At 45.1% G+C, this 16,495-nt stretch overlaps 1 pseudogene across 1 annotated transcript in view; it reads right to left on the minus strand.

Annotated features, from left to right (window-relative positions):
• LOC144180698 (4-pyridoxate dehydrogenase-like) overlaps positions 1-16,495 on the minus strand; it is a 79,771-nt pseudogene that overhangs the window by 2,019 nt on the left and 61,257 nt on the right. Inside the window, exons 8-10 of the transcript XR_013324515.1 lie at positions 12,995-13,152; positions 12,533-12,710; positions 11,093-11,312 (exon numbers count right to left, since the gene is read on the minus strand). The product of XR_013324515.1 is annotated as a 4-pyridoxate dehydrogenase-like (transcript). The remainder of the gene's footprint in view (positions 1-11,092; positions 11,313-12,532; positions 12,711-12,994; positions 13,153-16,495) is intronic.

A 16,495-nucleotide genomic window follows, 5' to 3' on the forward strand; every position in this document is an offset into this window, starting at 1 on the left:
TATTATAAATGTCGTCTCAAGATGTTGTTTACTTGGGAAGTTTTGCACGAGTACGTATACGACTAAGTTAGTCTCATGGTGGGTTTCTTTTGGGGTTTCAGTCAGGATGTCTTCTCTTTGTAAATTGCGTGCTCGGCTAATCGCATCGTCAATAATTTGTTCGGGATATTTTTGACCAATCAGGGAGGTCTTTAGCTCCTCAGCATGTTGCTCGAAATCGTCCCGTGCAGAGCATATCCTGCGGTACCGGTGTGCTTGTGAGTAGGGTATACTTGTTTTGGAATGGCTGGGATGGCTGCTGTAGAAATGAAGATATCGTTGGCGGTCAGTGGGCTTCCCGTACAATGTTGTTGAGACTCTCCCCTGGTCCAATATGAGCGTGACATCCAAAAAAAGTATGGTTTCAGTTGTTATCTGATAGGTCAGTTTGAATGACGGATGCAGAGAGTTGATTTCTAAGATAAATTCCCTTAGGCTTGCCTCATCATTATTCCAAATCTTGGTCCAATATGAGCGTGACACCCAAAAAAAGTATGGTTTCAGTTGTTATCTGATAGGTCATTTTGATTTGACGAATGCAGAGAGTTGATTTCGAAGATGAATTCCCTGAGGCTTGCCTCATCATTATTCCACATGAAGATGTCATCGAGGAATCGTTTAAAAAGGATACTTTTTGGACAGCATTTTGCAATAAACCCTGTTTCTAATGACGCCATAAAGATATTGGCGTATTTAGGTGCCATTTTGGTACCCATGGCTGTGCCGTTAATTTGGAGGTAGTGGGTATTGTCGAATTCGAAGTGATATATAAGAAAAGAAAACTTCGAACAAGGTAGAAACCGCGATTATTGCCAACGTTTCAGCAAAGAGACTTGCCTTCGTCAGGGCAACCCCTCGCCTGGCTGGCATGCTTTACATTGGCAGTGAGATGTTTGAGTGGCGCCCCCTGGCTCTGACGCCGGCTTAGGGATTCCCGCCGCTGTCGTCTGCTACACTCCGCTTGCGAGGGGAAGCAGTTCCTGTGCTAGCAATCGCCCATATTGGCGCTTTAGTGGATTAAAAAGCGCATTTCTAGTAATTCAATTATTTTTTCCAGCTTCTGACACAACTGAATAATTTCAAGCTGTATCCCCCACAACTTTCTAACACACGAGAAGAGAGAGAATAACTTTCTTCAGAACATCGGTCAGAAAATCGTGTGTAAGTCGTCCTTTATAGCTTATTCACGAGGTTCAGCGCTCGGAGCTCCTCGATAAGTATAACAAATGCGTTGGCTTCCTTACAGTATTTTTCAGATGCTCTTATAAAGACCCAACAGTCTAATGCTACGTACCAAGCAGCAGGCCTCTAGCATCGCTCGCTCATTGCACAGCAGGAAATAAAACGGCTGTCTTTTATTTCTTTCGTTGTTGTTGACTTCTATCAGATGAATGCTTTTTTTTCTGTGCCTAAGGCATTAATTTTCTTGCACCGTCACACACGTCTTATTAGTAGGTTTGGGTATATTTGGGCGGCTCACAAAGATCGTGTGGATATTTCCTTCAGGTTGTATGGCATACATTCCCTTCTTCACAAATTGGCTTTTGTTACGGCTGCGTGTAAGAAGGTGCATATCCGCAGCGTGCGTTGATTATGCAAATACAATGAGAAGGTTTGTGCTACGTCACCGCGATCGCGTCCCAAACAACGTTGTCCAGAGTACTCGAAGGCGGCTTTTGTGCTCCGAATTTCTATCGCAACCATCGTTATCATAACGAACTGACTCTTAATCCGAACCGTTATGACATTATTACGGTGTCGAAGACTTCATATACTCGCTAACGAATGCAATAAACAGTATACGTGCATATATTGCAAGAATAGAAACCGATGAATATTTCCAAGAAGCTCTTTATTGTGTTCCGACCCTTCCAGGAGTTAAGAACAAATTCGATTCTACTCGGGAAGGCGTTCTATGAAGTGAAGAAACTTACTCTAACTTTCTGTCCTGGACTGAGGACCCGGGCCACTAATCAGCTTGATTTTACTGTTATATAAAGTTTTCTCCTGCTCCCTTCTTCTTAAGTACAGTTTTCCTATAACGCATATCTGAATATTGGGGAGATGAGGCTGTGGGAAATGTACCGAAATATCACCCCAGGTCTGAACAAACATAGTGTTACTGTATCTTTAACGTAGACGCGACTCGTTGTGATCAATAAACCCTTATACTGGTTAGATTCCTGGTGTAAAACCAACACGCGCCTGTACACACTGTAGGTTATTTGGAACTCAACCTACATTTTTTGTGCGCCATAGCGCGTGTCGGCATACTTTCATGCCATGACAACGTAAAGTGATGTGATACAACACTCGAGCGTTCGGCAAGGTTGCAAGAACTGTTTTACCTTACATATGATTACCAGGAACCGTAATGCCTTCTGCCAAAACCGATGGTCCCGTAGGCCTGAAATTCCCTTTGTTCGAAATATTGCTTAATACGGAACCTGGCGCGTAGCTCCGACTCTTCGCACAACGTACAGGACCGGCTTCGCAGGGAATGGGGCGACGCCGCCAATGTTTCTTCCGGAGCGGTATCCAAATTTAAACTTTAACTCAATCATTGAGCTCGTGTATGCGATTTTAAGCCTAATATTATGATAAAAAGTTACGAACATGCGAAATATGGAGGGAACAAGCATCAGATGTCAACCGAGCGTAAAAAAACAGCAGGGAGAGCGAGCCCGAGTGAAGCAGACGATTAAAATGGTTGCAGCGCAAAAAACGACGACGGACGAGAGAGGAACAAACGGGACGAGCGCTAACTTTCAACTACCTTGAAAGTTGAAAGTTAGCGCTCGTCCCGTTTGTTCCTTACTCGTCCGTCGTCGTTTTTTGCGCTGCAACCATTTTAACTATGTACCAACAAGCCCAACTGGTTCTCTCAGACGACAAATGCGGAAATCCCTAAGCCGACGTCACAGAGGCGCGCTTCGCAGCGCCGCCTGTGGTCGCGCTCACCTCCAATAGGGGTAGGTCCCCAGGTGAGAGGAGGCAAGGAAGTGGAACTGAGAATGCGGATTGGTTTGGGAGTATGTAGGGTGAGATATTGAGGGGAAAAGAAGGTTGTATAGTTTGAGCCGCGAAGTCGGTAAGAGGGAAGTCAGGCGGAGGTTGATATTCCGGGAAATTCTTGGAGAGAAAGGATGCTAGGGTGTTTGTTGCCCCGCCACGCGGCCTAACGAAAGGTTCTTAGAAACGCCGGAACAGGCGGTGAGAGGAGTCCTTCTCAGAAGCAATCCGGCAATCATCAGGTCAAAAGAAAAGGTAGAGAAGGGGGAGAAAAACTAGGTCCAGGGAAAAAGAAACAAGAAAAAAAAACAAGAAAAAAGGGAGGAAAAACAACACACACATACACACACGCACACACACACACACACACACACACACACACACACACACACACAAGAAAAAGCAATAACCACACTACTGAATTGGCACGTGTCGCCAATAGCAACATTCCTGGAACAGGCCTTTCCCGAAACTCAAAAATGAAAAGATAAAGTTAGAGGGACGTAGGGGGCACAAGACAAAGCGGAGCAAAAAAGACAAAAAATAAAAATAAAATGGAATTCCAGAGAACAGGTTGGAGGGATGCGTGAGCGTGCTACACTGGAAGCTCAGGAATGAAAACAAAAGGAATTTGGTCACCGCATAAGGAGCAGAGGGAGGGTCATATTCTTTGGGTAAGGTACAAGCAAGACAGTGCCTAATGCTGTAATCCCTGTGAATATCGCAAGGATTCCAAGTTGCCTCTCGAGGCCTAAATTCCAGCAGGTTCCATGGAGTTGAACTTGTGATTTAAATAGGATTCTGGGTATTTTCTATCGCTAGGAGACTTAAAGTTTGATTGAAGTATATACAACTTAAGGTCATCAAAATTGCGGCCTGGTTGGTTGAAATGCTGCGGTGCAGCTATGGAGGATTTGCTAAAAGTATCTGCCCGGTGATCGTTAAGACTTAGGCTCATAGTTTGATTGATTGTTGGGGTTTAACGCGCCGACGCAACGCAGGCGATGAGGCGCGCCGTAGTGGAGGGCTCCGGATAAATTTTGACCACCTGGGGATCTTTAACGTGCGCCTAAATCTCTTAAACACGAGCGTTTTTGCTTGTCGCCTCTATCAGAAAAGCGGCCGCCGCGGCCAGGAATCGAACCCGCGACCTCGTGCTCAGCAGCGCAACACCTTAGCCACTGAGCCACCGCGGCGGGTATAGGTTGACTCGTTTCGCCTATATACTGCTTGTGACACATTGAGCATTCCAACATATACAGAATGTTGGATGATGTGCACGTAAAACTTGAATTAATCTTGTGAACATGATTACCGGCTGTACTTTTTACAATGCACTCTGTCTGCAGGTGCCTGCAAGTCTTGCATCTAGGGCGGGAGCAGCTGTCTATGACTGGCTGCTTTGAAGGCCCTGTTTTAGCATGCACTAAAATATCTTTTAGATTCCTATTTCTTCGGTAGGTAACCATTGGTGCTTCCGGGAACGCCTTGTTAAGTCAGTCGCTACTGGCTAAAATGGGGTAGTGTTTCCGCAGGATATTGTTTACGTTTGGGAGGGCGTTTGAAAATTTAGTTATTAGGGCAAGCGGCCTGGCGCTTTCGTTTTGTCGCTGTTTGTTTAGCACGTCATCCCTTTTTAGATTAGATAAACGTTGGTACGCCTGATCGAGCGAGCTTTTGGGGTGGTTCTTGTTCATAAGGGTGGACTTGAGTTTGCATAGATGCTTTACGTAGTCCATGTCATCACTGCATACTCTTCTGAGTCTGGTGGCTTGTCCTACAAAGATCCCTTGTTTGCAGTGTCTCGGGTGATGGCTTTTATAATCTAGATACTGCTGCCTGTTTGTTGGTTTTCTAAAAAAAGCGTAGTTTAACTTTACCGTTATGTAGAATGATGGTAGTATCCAGGAAGTTCACTTCTTTTTCAGAATGCTGGCAGGAGAATTTAATATTCGGATGCGAAGGATTGAGATGCGATATAAACGTTTCTAGAGTCGTGCGACCGTGTTCCCAAATAATGAAGATGTCGTCTATGTAGCCGAGGTAAACCTGAGGTTTATTCGGAAAAGAGTTTAGTAGGGTGGCTTCAAGTTGCACCATGAAAATATTGGCATAGGTCGGCGCGAATGGAGTACCTGTGCTGGTTCGAAAAACTTGCAAAAAGTAAGCCGAGTCAAATTCAAAATATTTGAGGGTGAAAACTAGTTTTAACAAAGTTATGTACACTTCTGGCGCATGTTGGTGCGGGTTCTCTGATAGAGCTTTTGAAACAGCTTCAATGCCGTCGACGGAAGGGATGTTTGTATTCAATGCGGCAACGTCAAGAGTAACAAGGATGGTTCCACTGGGTAGGCGCCTACCCTTATTTATCTCTTCTATTATGCGGAGGAAGGGGGGGGTGTCTTGAACGAATGAAGGAAGAAGAGCCGGAATGCCGGATAGGTAATGATTCAGAAACAGAGATAATGCTTCGGTTGGGGTATTGTTATTCGAAACTATGGGTCTGCCAGGATTGTCGGCAGCGAACAATAATTCTGCGGGGACTTTATGGACTTTTGGGAGGAGGTAAAAACGTCCTGCCTGCTTATTCTTCGGTTTCATGAAATGTAAGCCAGTGGTCGTTATTAATTCTCTATATCGCAGATCTGTGAGGCTCTGAATGATTGTTAGGCTGTACTCCCGGCTCGGATCGTTACCTAAGGGCTTGTAGTGGTAAGAATTGATGAGCTGCCTATAAGCTTCATCTTTGTATTTTCCCATAGGCAAAACAACTACGCTACCACCTTTGTCGGCTGGCTTTACGACTATGTTGGTTCTGGCTGACAGGCTATTCAGGGTAGCTTCTTCGAAGGGAGTTAGGTTCTTGCGCTTGTTTGATTGCTTTGTTGTTGTCAATATTTCTCTTGATACTGATTTTCAGTACAGATATAATTCTGGAGATTGATCTACATCTGGAGTCCAAGTGCTAGGAGGGTAGAGGGTCCGCTCGTAATGGCAGGTTGGTCCTGTTTTTTTTTAAAAAAAACTCACTTAGTCTCATTCTCTGAGAGAATTCCGTGAGATTTTTATGTAACTCGTATTCATTCACACGGTTATTTGTGGGACAGAAAGTTAGACCTCGTTCTAGGATACCTTTCGCGTCGGCCGTTAGTGTTTTGGAAATGTTAACGTTGCTGGGGCAGGTACCGATGGAGCTCGTTTCTTCTATAGGATTATTGGCTGGGGCAGGAGGTTCTACTAAAGCAATTTCTGCATCGAGGGGGGGTGTTACATGACCTAATACTTCATAGTCCGGGTTATTGAGAGGCTGATGTTCTACAGTACAAGCTGTATTTCACCAGGGAAGCTAATCACGTTGAAACTTAACCGCTTGCTTGTTACTAAGATCATTTTCCTTACGATTTATAAAAATATCGAGATCTAGTTTCTCCTTCTCAGTTAGCGGAAGAGCTTCAATCTGGTCACTGAAGAGGTTGAGTTGGCTGGTACAATGGTACCTAAGAATTTCTAGGAGGGAAAGCGAAGCAATATTCAGAATACCTTGCCACCAGGCAGCTAGATCACGAGGGAGCGCACCAAGGGAGCTCCCTTCATAGCTGTAGCGAAATCCTCGAAAGGGAAATCCTCCATAGCTGCACCGCAGCATTTCAACCAACCAGGCCGCAATTTTGATGACCTTAAGTTGTATATACTTCAATCAAACTTTAAGTCTCCTAGCGATAGAAAATACCCAGAATCCTATTTAAATCACAAGTTCAACTCCATGGAACCTGCTGGAATTTAGGCCTCGAGAGGCAACTTGGAATCCTTGCGATATTCACAGGGATTACAGCATTAGGCACTGTCTTGCTTGTACCTTACCCAAAGAATATGACCCTCCCTCTGCTCCTTATGCGGTGACCAAATTCCTTTTGTTTTCATTCCTGAGCTTCCAGTGTAGCACGCTCACGCATCCCTCCAACCTGTTCTCTGGAATTCCATTTTATTTTTATTTTTTGTCTTTTTTGCTCCGCTTTGTCTTGTGCCCCCTACGTCCCTCTAACTTTATCTTTTCATTTTTGAGTTTCGGGAAAGGCCTGTTCCAGGAATGTTGCTATTGGCGACACGTGCCAATTCAGTAGTGTGGTTATTGCTTTTTCTTGTGTGTGTGTGTGTGTGTGTGTGTGTGTGTGTGTGTGTTGTTTTTCCTCCCTTTTTTCTTGTTTTTTTTTTCTTGTTTCTTTTTCCCTGGACCTAGTTATTCTCCCCCTTCTCTACCTTTTCTTTTGACCTGATGATTGCCGGATTGCTTCTGAGAAGGACTCCTCTCACCGCCTGTTCCGGCGTTTCTAAGAACCTTTCGTTAGGCCGCGCGGCGGGGCAACAAACACCCTAGCATCCTTTCTCTCCAAGAATTTCCCGGAATATCAACCTCCGCCTGACTTCCCTCTTACCGACTTCGCGGCTCAAACTATACAACCTTCTTTTCCCCTCAATATCTCACCCTACATACTCCCAAACCAATCCGCATTCTCAGTTCCACTTCCTTGCCTCCTCTCACCTGGGGACCTACCCCTATATAAAGCATGCCAGCCAGGCGAGGGGTTGCCCTAACGAAGGCAAGTCTCTTTGCTGAAACGGTGGCAACAATCGTGGTGTCTACCTTGTTCGAAGTTTTTAAGTTTTATCGCTCCCTATATATATATATATATATATATATATATATATATATATATATATATATATATATATATATATATATATATATATATATATATATAACACAGAAATAAGGGTTGGCAGTCGAGAAAACCTCGGAAAGCAAAGGGGAGGATGTGGTAGATCATTGAAACAGATTAAGAATTTGGAAAGAAAGAAAGAAAGTGAAGAAAAAATGCCCGCCAGGTGGGATCCGAACCCACGACCTCCAGAATACCGGTCTGGTGTGATCGCACCAGACCGGTATTCTGGAGGTCGTGGGTTCGGATCCCACCTGGCGGGCATTTTTTCTTCACTTTCTTTCTTTCTTTCCAAATTCTTAATCTGTTTCAATGATCTACCACATCCTCCCCTTTGCTTTCCGAGGTTTTCTCGACTGCCAACCCTTATTTCTGTGTTATTTTCAACGAGCCCCTCATTTCCTATTCTGATTCGCTACATATATATATATATATATATATATATATATATATATATAGATATATATATGTCGTGCTTTTTCTTCAATTTGCATTTCAGCCATAAAGCCTAGAGAGAGAGACGACAGCGTGTTTTTTCGTTGTATTGTTCAGTTCACAACAGTCTCGAAAGTAGCAAACTTTTTTTGTCAGCTGCTCAGTTACAATGAATATAAAACTCCTGCACACACGTTGCGTACGAGGGATTCTTTTTGTCCTCACCCTCGTGAAGGATAACCCTTGGTGAAAGTAAAACAGAGGGAGAAATCACAACCCCATTCTGTATCTATAAGGCAGTGACAATGCAAGGTGGACAGGGGAAAAAATAAAAAAATATAAAAATCAGAAATTGGGATTTGGATGCAGGCACGCTGCGACGTTGGTGGAGAAAAACCGGACCAATAAAGCACAAGCAATGTACGTCTGCAGGAACGACGGCGCATTGGGTTAGGAAAAGAGTAGTCGAAATTTGAAAGCCTGAGCGTAATAGCGCCTACTGGTAATAATATTAATGGTAAAAAAGAATGAGAGAAAAGCATTTGTTGAAGTACGTCTTGAGAAAATTGTTGGACATGTAGACAAATTCCACATTGCCCGTTGTGGGTATCGAAAAACTTATACAGAAACCAGGCCACACGGTATATGGCACCGGAGTGGATGGTGAAATCGGCACTTGAGGTGAAGCGCGGTAGTGCGCAAATCGGAAAATAATACTCAAAGGGTACAGTGAACTTTATAAACGTTCAAATCGAGGGATGAAGGTTTTTATAGCACAAGAAAATTTCCCCGATATGTCACGTATAGCTGTTGACGAGAGCATTTGTTTGCATTATTGTTTGTGCGTTAAATAACTTTGCTGGCTGCATAAGTGACATCACAATTTTTCGCCTTCTTTACTTTTTTGCTTACCTATTCGGACAATAAACACCTGGGGCATCCCCACATAGCTGCTTGGAGAGCGGAGCTACTACTTTTTGGCGCTGCACCCTTTTACATACACGCTTCTTCGGCAGTTCCTCGTGAGTTCGTACATACACGCACAGAAAAACTTGCGATGGAAAGGAGCAAAGCTTACAAAGGAAAGAAACGTTGCCCACGCAGCGAGCACATGAATAGCAGTGCGTGAGTCAAAAAGACAAAAAGAAAAGAAAGCGGCTCTTCGCCCACTGAAGATTAGTGTCGGTAATGTGCACCTCCTTCTGTGGCTGCTTTCATGTGAAAGGAACGAGTGACGGGAGGGGAAAGATTAGGCGAAGAGGATGTTTCATGCAGAATTTTTTTTACAGTGAGATCTTTTCTGCCCTGATTGCTTAGTTCGCCGCGGCAGCCGCTAGGAGGACCGGAATTGGGAAAAGGTTCATTCATGAGGCGCCGTAATTCGAGCCCGAAATAAACCCAGAAAACTGACCACCGCCTGCAAATTTGATTTAAACAAAATCAAAAGGCCACACTGCATGGCCCAGGGTACACAATGTGAGTCAAGGTTTGCTAAAACAAGGAGCCACAAGGCTAGAAAGAAAGACTAAAGACGCTGTTTTTGGGAACCAGCTTGAGAGGCGTCCTACTCCGTATGACCACCTTAGGTCTCGGACAAATCACAAATGATCACGCACTCAGCACAGCGCTTCGAACGATTTGCTGATGAACTGTTCCTTTCAGAGGTGCTGCCCACCGCACGCCTAATGTGCGCGTTGTGAACGGTTCGTCGCTTACCCTGTATGTGTACTGTATCCGGAGGCAGCTTGCCACGACGGAGATGCGCAACTGTTCCGCGGCCTTATTCCTTACCGATGACACCATGATTTGCGGCGGACCACGGCCGCTACCTTAAGCGATATACCTACCAGGCCACGGCCGCTCGATGGAAACTAGGTCCTAGTTTCCATCGAGCGGCCGTGCCCAGGCTATCAGGCGTTTAGTTTCTGCGAAACGGCGCTGTCTGTTCACCGCCCTCACTTTAACGCTTAGGCTTTGTATTCTAACCCCAGGCTTGTTGAAAACATCAGTTTGGTATAGTGCGTCAAATGGATTGCATTGCATTTTTTTGTAGCTCGGGGGCATTTATGCGAGGATTCGTAAAGACTTGCTTTGACAGCTATACGCAACCCGACAAGCACTCAATGCTGTTTTTCTTCTCAGATGCCAGTACAAGCGAATTCGACAAGGAAAAGAACACGTGTAGCGATGGCAATTGAAATCTTTTTCAATGAGGCCCTCTGCCCTTCATTGTGCTGTGATTGTTTCGAAGTAATTCCTCTCACGTGGCAGGCTGAGAACGATCGATAATATTCAAGCATTAATGAACACGGACATGAATTGTTTCTGTTTTTTTGGAATTCTGCGATACTCTTTTTTGCTTAACGCTGATAAACACAGTAAACAATGCGCTGGAAATTACCCGCATTTGGCAGTAACTCACATAGTGAAACCACTGTATTTCACACTGGCATTCTATGACGCGAGCAAAACGATCTCATCTTACAACCGCCGGCTGCTGTACGCATGAAGCTTCTGCTGATGAGGCCCATGTCGCAGTGTTGATATCCTGCTATGGCAGCTTACAATCGAACTAAAATACGACACTGATATTGAACGCGATGTTTTGCGAATGACCAAGAAATCTTAAATAGCCTAGGTGTTTCAGAGGCCACACTTCCAGAAAGAGCTTTTGGGTGGAGCTAGCGCCTTTCAACCAGAATTGAGTTTTCTTGTTTCGTTATAGTGTTGGAGCGGATTAAAATATATTTCTGTGAAGAAAGATTTCCTCGTATTCCTCAAGGCATTTTTTCATAAGCAGTTTCTTACAAGTTGTAACTCATGCAAACCCACGAATTAAAAAAAAAATCCTAGCATAGGTTGGTCGATTGCGCGCTGTGTATGTTCACCTCAATCGTGCGTCGAGCACTGCCTCCCGGTGTGTGCCCATTGGCGCCGTGCAGCAGGGGTGCCAACCGCTCTGCGACATCTGGCGCACAAAGCAGCGCAGGTAGTCGTCACTCCAGACGGGCCCAGCTGACTCGCAGCCCGGCACCGGAGCGTCCCACAGCGTCACATTCGCCCTCCGCATGGCTTGCGTGGTCAGAAGCTGCACGGCCATCTTCGACCCTGGGAACCAATTCACTTTAATTGTGTTCGGGCTGGTTGGCGTGGCATTAGAGCTAAAGCAACGTCCAGAGGTGCGTCAACGAGAGCTCGTTTTTCAAGACATTATTCCACGGGCACTCGACCGGAAATATCGTTTTACGCAGTTCCACTCACAAACTACACATATATATGCGATAAAAGAAAAGGAACATAAGTAACAACGGGCTGTAGACCGCTCATCGATAGCTTTGATGTTATTGTACGGCATCTCCCTATTGGATGTTATAAAATACGCAGCGCGTGTACAGCCTACTCATGACAGCGGGATATATTTGTGGATCCTAGATTTACCCAAACTACGTATGCGTCTGCAAGTTGTAAAATCAGTGTGAAAAAACATGTGTCTGCACCACCCAGTACCGTTTTGTGCCATTGTAAAATTGCAGTAAGCCCTTTTTAAACGACCACGACGCAAACTCCTCTCGCATAATGACCCGGTAATGACCCGGTGCTTCGTTCAGGAGACTATGATTGTGAGTGTACTGCGCGGTTATGAATGACTAAGAAGGGCATGCTGCAACTTAGCCCTACAGTTTTTTACTTTGTACGCATGTATATCATGCTCTGTACCCATAGAAAACTGTCTTTTTTATTAAGAACACAGAGCAAAAAAGATCAAGGACGAGACGAAGACGCCAAACAAGCGCTGTCGTCGTCTTCGTCTTCGTCGTCCTTCGTTTGTCGTCTTCGTCTCGTCCTTGGTCTTTTTTCGCGCTGTGTTGCTAATGGATTACCAACTAGCCGGAACCCTCACGCTTTTATGTCTTTTTTAAAGAAATTTCTCACCCGTTGTATACGGTAACGCAGACTCGCATTGAGTTTTCCCCGCCTTAATGTTGTTCAAACTGGATGAAAATATTCTAGATACCGAATGGCTAAAAGTGACCAGAGCAATATTCCTGGCTGAACTTAGCTAATATGCACTGAAGCATATACACTTATGATTACCAAATATAATAACATTCACTGATACCCACGGAGTGCAAGTGGTTTGAAGACCCTCGTGGAAAATGCGCAAATTGCGTATATCAAAGCCCCTTCTTGTTCCCCTGATCCCCTTTCGTCATGACCATCTAATCACACACCTTCATCTGTGCCCTACTACAAGAAGTACGCTGCCGAAGCCTTTAGTGAAATTTTGTGACCAAAGGTTCTCAACGCTTTGCAAGAGGCGTGGTTACCTGCAACCATCCCGTCAAGGTCTTCGTCACTTGAAAGGAGCTTGGGATCTATGATGGGATAGTCATTCGGGTCTGTACTGCGAAGCCTGATGGAGCCGGTGGAGTCAGGATGTAGAAGAATCGGCACAACTTGGAACACGTACTTGTCGCTGTTTTTCCTGTAATACCCGTCAAACATCTGCAAGAAATGTCGAGTCATGGATTCAGCAAACACAAATGACATTTTCTCACTGCCCGGCATTACTTAAGTTGAGCTGCAATGATGACCGATGTTCCGTGTTTATGGCACGAGCCCCTGAAAACTTCGTAGTGCAAGATCACTAAATACCTTGACCCGTTTCCTCCCTCCTTCCGTCCCTCCAGTCTCCAGCCCACACACAAAAAAATTGCGTGATGAAATTACGCCGCATTCCCGCAATATAATTGTGTAGCCCTTAACGTGAGCTCAAGAAATGGGCTTACCTCCTGCGACAAGCCGATCTGAAGGGCCAAGTATTCGGCTTCATTCGTGGTTGGGTTGAGAGTTGACAGCAGTAACTGGATGCTGGGGTAGTCGGCATCCTCCCCGGGGGTGCTTACAAAAGCCACGCACTCGACGCCGAACGCAAGGGCAAGTGGGCCTGCGTCACCAGGGGGCAAGTGATGACTAAAGTAACTGTCACGCAGTATTGCACGCATAAGTACCAACCACGCAGTTGTTATTTATACTAGAATTTCATACACATACTATGGGTAGTACCCGACCATGTCCTGGTGAGCAAGTATTTATAACACATATTGAATATAACACACGGGCCTAATACATGATGTCGCGTGCGCGTCTGCGCCGTCAAAACTAGCCGCAGTTACCCGTTAGGGTACATGCGATAGAATGTGGCACGCTGTTAAACTGACGACCGAAGGCGACGGCGAAGAAGTGCACGTGCGTGTGCTTGGGTCGCCATATTGGCCACACCTTCAGTGCTCGCTCTTGCTGACCTCGCCAACTACACGTATCGCCTAGTAAAGTATACCTTTGTGCGCGGAGCCAACTTGCGCCGCCATTCGGTCGGATGCAGCAATATTGAGTTATTCGTTACTTGTCATGTTCGTCCACCGTGTTGTGCACAATTAGGAATTGCGGCCTGCTATGCATTAGTTATAGGCTAACAAAGACGCGTGCTTATAGAACACCGCCGGAACTGGTATTTTATTACAAGTATATCTAGAGGAATCGTACGAGCTCTGGTGTGCTCAAACGACTACACGCCCATGGGCTGTTATACATTAGCAGGTATCATGGCATATCGGTCCCCTTTTAGTAACAAATCAATCAATCAATCAATCAATCAATCAATCAATCAATCAATCAATCAATCAATCAATCAATCAATCAATCAATCAATCAATCAATCAATCAATCAATCAATCAATCTATCAATTTTATTTTCCAAAAAGTGCAGCGAAAAAGGGGGGCCGGAGAAAAAGCCGTTCATTTGAGGCTTGACGGGGCTCCGAACACCCATCGGCAGTGGTCACAAAAAACGTTCCTGCGTTTTTGCAGCCGCCCCTTTCTATAGGGGCGATTTACCGTGCACGCCGGGTGAACTTCCCAAGCGTTGTAGTCCCACACACAAGCGCCAAGCGCCAGGTCGGGGAATCGCTTGTACCTATTTTATCAGTAGGTGCCCGGCACCACAAAGGCACGCGAATGCACATGGTGCCTTCCACAGCCACGGTGGACGCTCAAGTCGCAACCGCCTGTGGCAGGAGCGGTAGTAGTACCCGGCGGTAGTACCCACGGTAGTACCCGGGGATTCCCGGGAGGGCAACTATACTAATCACACTAATGGATATAACACGTGTTTAGGCAATTGTTACTTGTCATGAGTAGTTAGTTCACCGAGGGGTTGAGCACAGTTAGGATTTCTCGCCTTCTGTCGTATCGGAGGCGTCTCGGTATGGGAAACGGCTGCAACTCGTGTTTCATCAGAACTACCCCGAAACAAATTGTGCCGTGGTAGGATGCCGAAACGAACGCTTACCCATGTGAAGTCGTATCATGGCAGGTGAATTGAATAACACTCAGTCACAGTTTTATAATAAAAAAGCTTCTCCGGGAGGCGGGAAGTTACAGAATGTCCCGACAGATGGCGCGCGCTATTCGAGCGCGGGGAGATTGAACTGAATTGCACTTAATGAGGGGTGTAACTTAAAAACATTGCTTGGCTCTTTATATGTTCGTTAAGACGTTATCCTGAAATTAGTCTTTGCACGTTTGCATGACATTTGCATTGCTAGCGATAACGCTAGCTCCTATTTTATAGACTGCAGTTTGAACAGCTCACGGCCCTGAAAACACCGTTCGAATGTACCGGTTGAAACAACCAGCTTTGCTCGCATTATCGGAGAGGCATACATTGCCATCTTTTATATCCGGTATACCTCCACGAGTTACATTCTTCCTTTTAACGTACTTCCAGACAAATTTAACTACGGTTGTTTTTAACTTTATTGCTTAGGTCACCTCAATATGCGCTTTCTGCCTCACACAGATCTTTGGCTATCTTCTTTCCAAGCATTTTCATCTGTATGTATGCTTCAGTATCTGTCGTCTGGCAATGTTTACCGTATAGACGATCTGTTTTATTTATTAAGAGTCGAAATTCCTTGTTCAGCCAAGGCTTGTCGTCTCGGTGTTGTTGCGAATATGACGGGCGACGGGACGATAGTTTGGGTTAGCGATAATAGCTTCGTCTTAAAGGGGGACTGAGACCAATTTTAGGCGCGAATATTCTTACACAGTCCGCTTCCTTTACTCCACAGAATATCATAGCTGAGATATTGGCGGCCTGCGACGCGTGGAACATGCTTCAGTCTGGTCTCATTTACCGCGCCGACGGTAAATGAGACGAGAGGGTGGCACTAAAAGGTCGTGGCACTTACTAACAGAACACTAACCAGTTAGTTGTCCCAGTATAAACTAGGTACTTAGTGGATTTTACTAACCGACCATTCATAACCTTGTAAAAAGCTACGCGCAAAAATGTGTATCGGGTGAGCGTTCAGCGCGACATAGAAAAATTCAACACGCACATATCCCACTTAGACAACCAACAAATAAATCGAGGAAAAAAACAAAATAATGCATAAAGAGAGTTCATTAACAACTATTTACAGCAACGACCCGTTGTAGTTAGCTACTACACGGGTCGACAGGGCACAGCATTTAAGCAATGTGCCACAGAGGAAAGGAAGTGAACATCACACAAGTTCACAAAAAAACTAGACCACCCCATCGAAGGTTCTTTACAATAATGTCCGTGGTACGAGGCTCAGGACACCATAGTTCACGCGTGGGAGTGAACATAAAAACCACAACAGTTCACACACATCAGTTCTATGTCCGTACAGAGAGGCATGCTCAGCCAGGTCTCAAACATACAACTCCCTTCAGCACGCAAGTTTCACCTTTTAAAAATAATGTACGAGGAGATCGAGCTCAACTTAGTTGCCTTAGAAATTCATTGGCTCGTCTTGCTTTTTAGCCAGCAGCGGAACTTCATATGATAGATTCAGTGGGCTTGTCTCAGAAATCAAATATTTTAGCGATAATTTTAGAAATATGCATTTTAATGTGTGCGTATGCAAGTCAGCCGTCAGCAGAAGCCTGGACCGATGCCTCTGAATCTCGCAGCGCTCCCTAGAACTCCTCCTCACTTTCTACCTGTGAATAAAATATTATCTCTCTCTCTCATGCGGATTCGCAAAAAACTTTTTAATCGTGATTTGGAGTGGGAAAAGTGCTGTAGTTATTGCGTGCAGTACTTCATAGAATTTTGTTCCTGTCAGTGAATCTTAGTATCAAACAAGTCGCAGTCACTAAGTGCATGTTCTAGACTAGTAATGGTCCCACACTTAGTGGCAGCACCTATCTCCCATTCTTGGGGGTAGTAACTTCGTAAGGAGTTAGTAAATACAGCC

This window comes from Haemaphysalis longicornis, unplaced genomic scaffold (genome assembly GCF_048455015.1).
Source record: "Haemaphysalis longicornis isolate Haplotype H1 unplaced genomic scaffold, Haemaphysalis longicornis Haplotype H1 scaffold_4, whole genome shotgun sequence".
NCBI lineage: Eukaryota > Metazoa > Arthropoda > Arachnida > Ixodida > Ixodidae > Haemaphysalis > Haemaphysalis longicornis.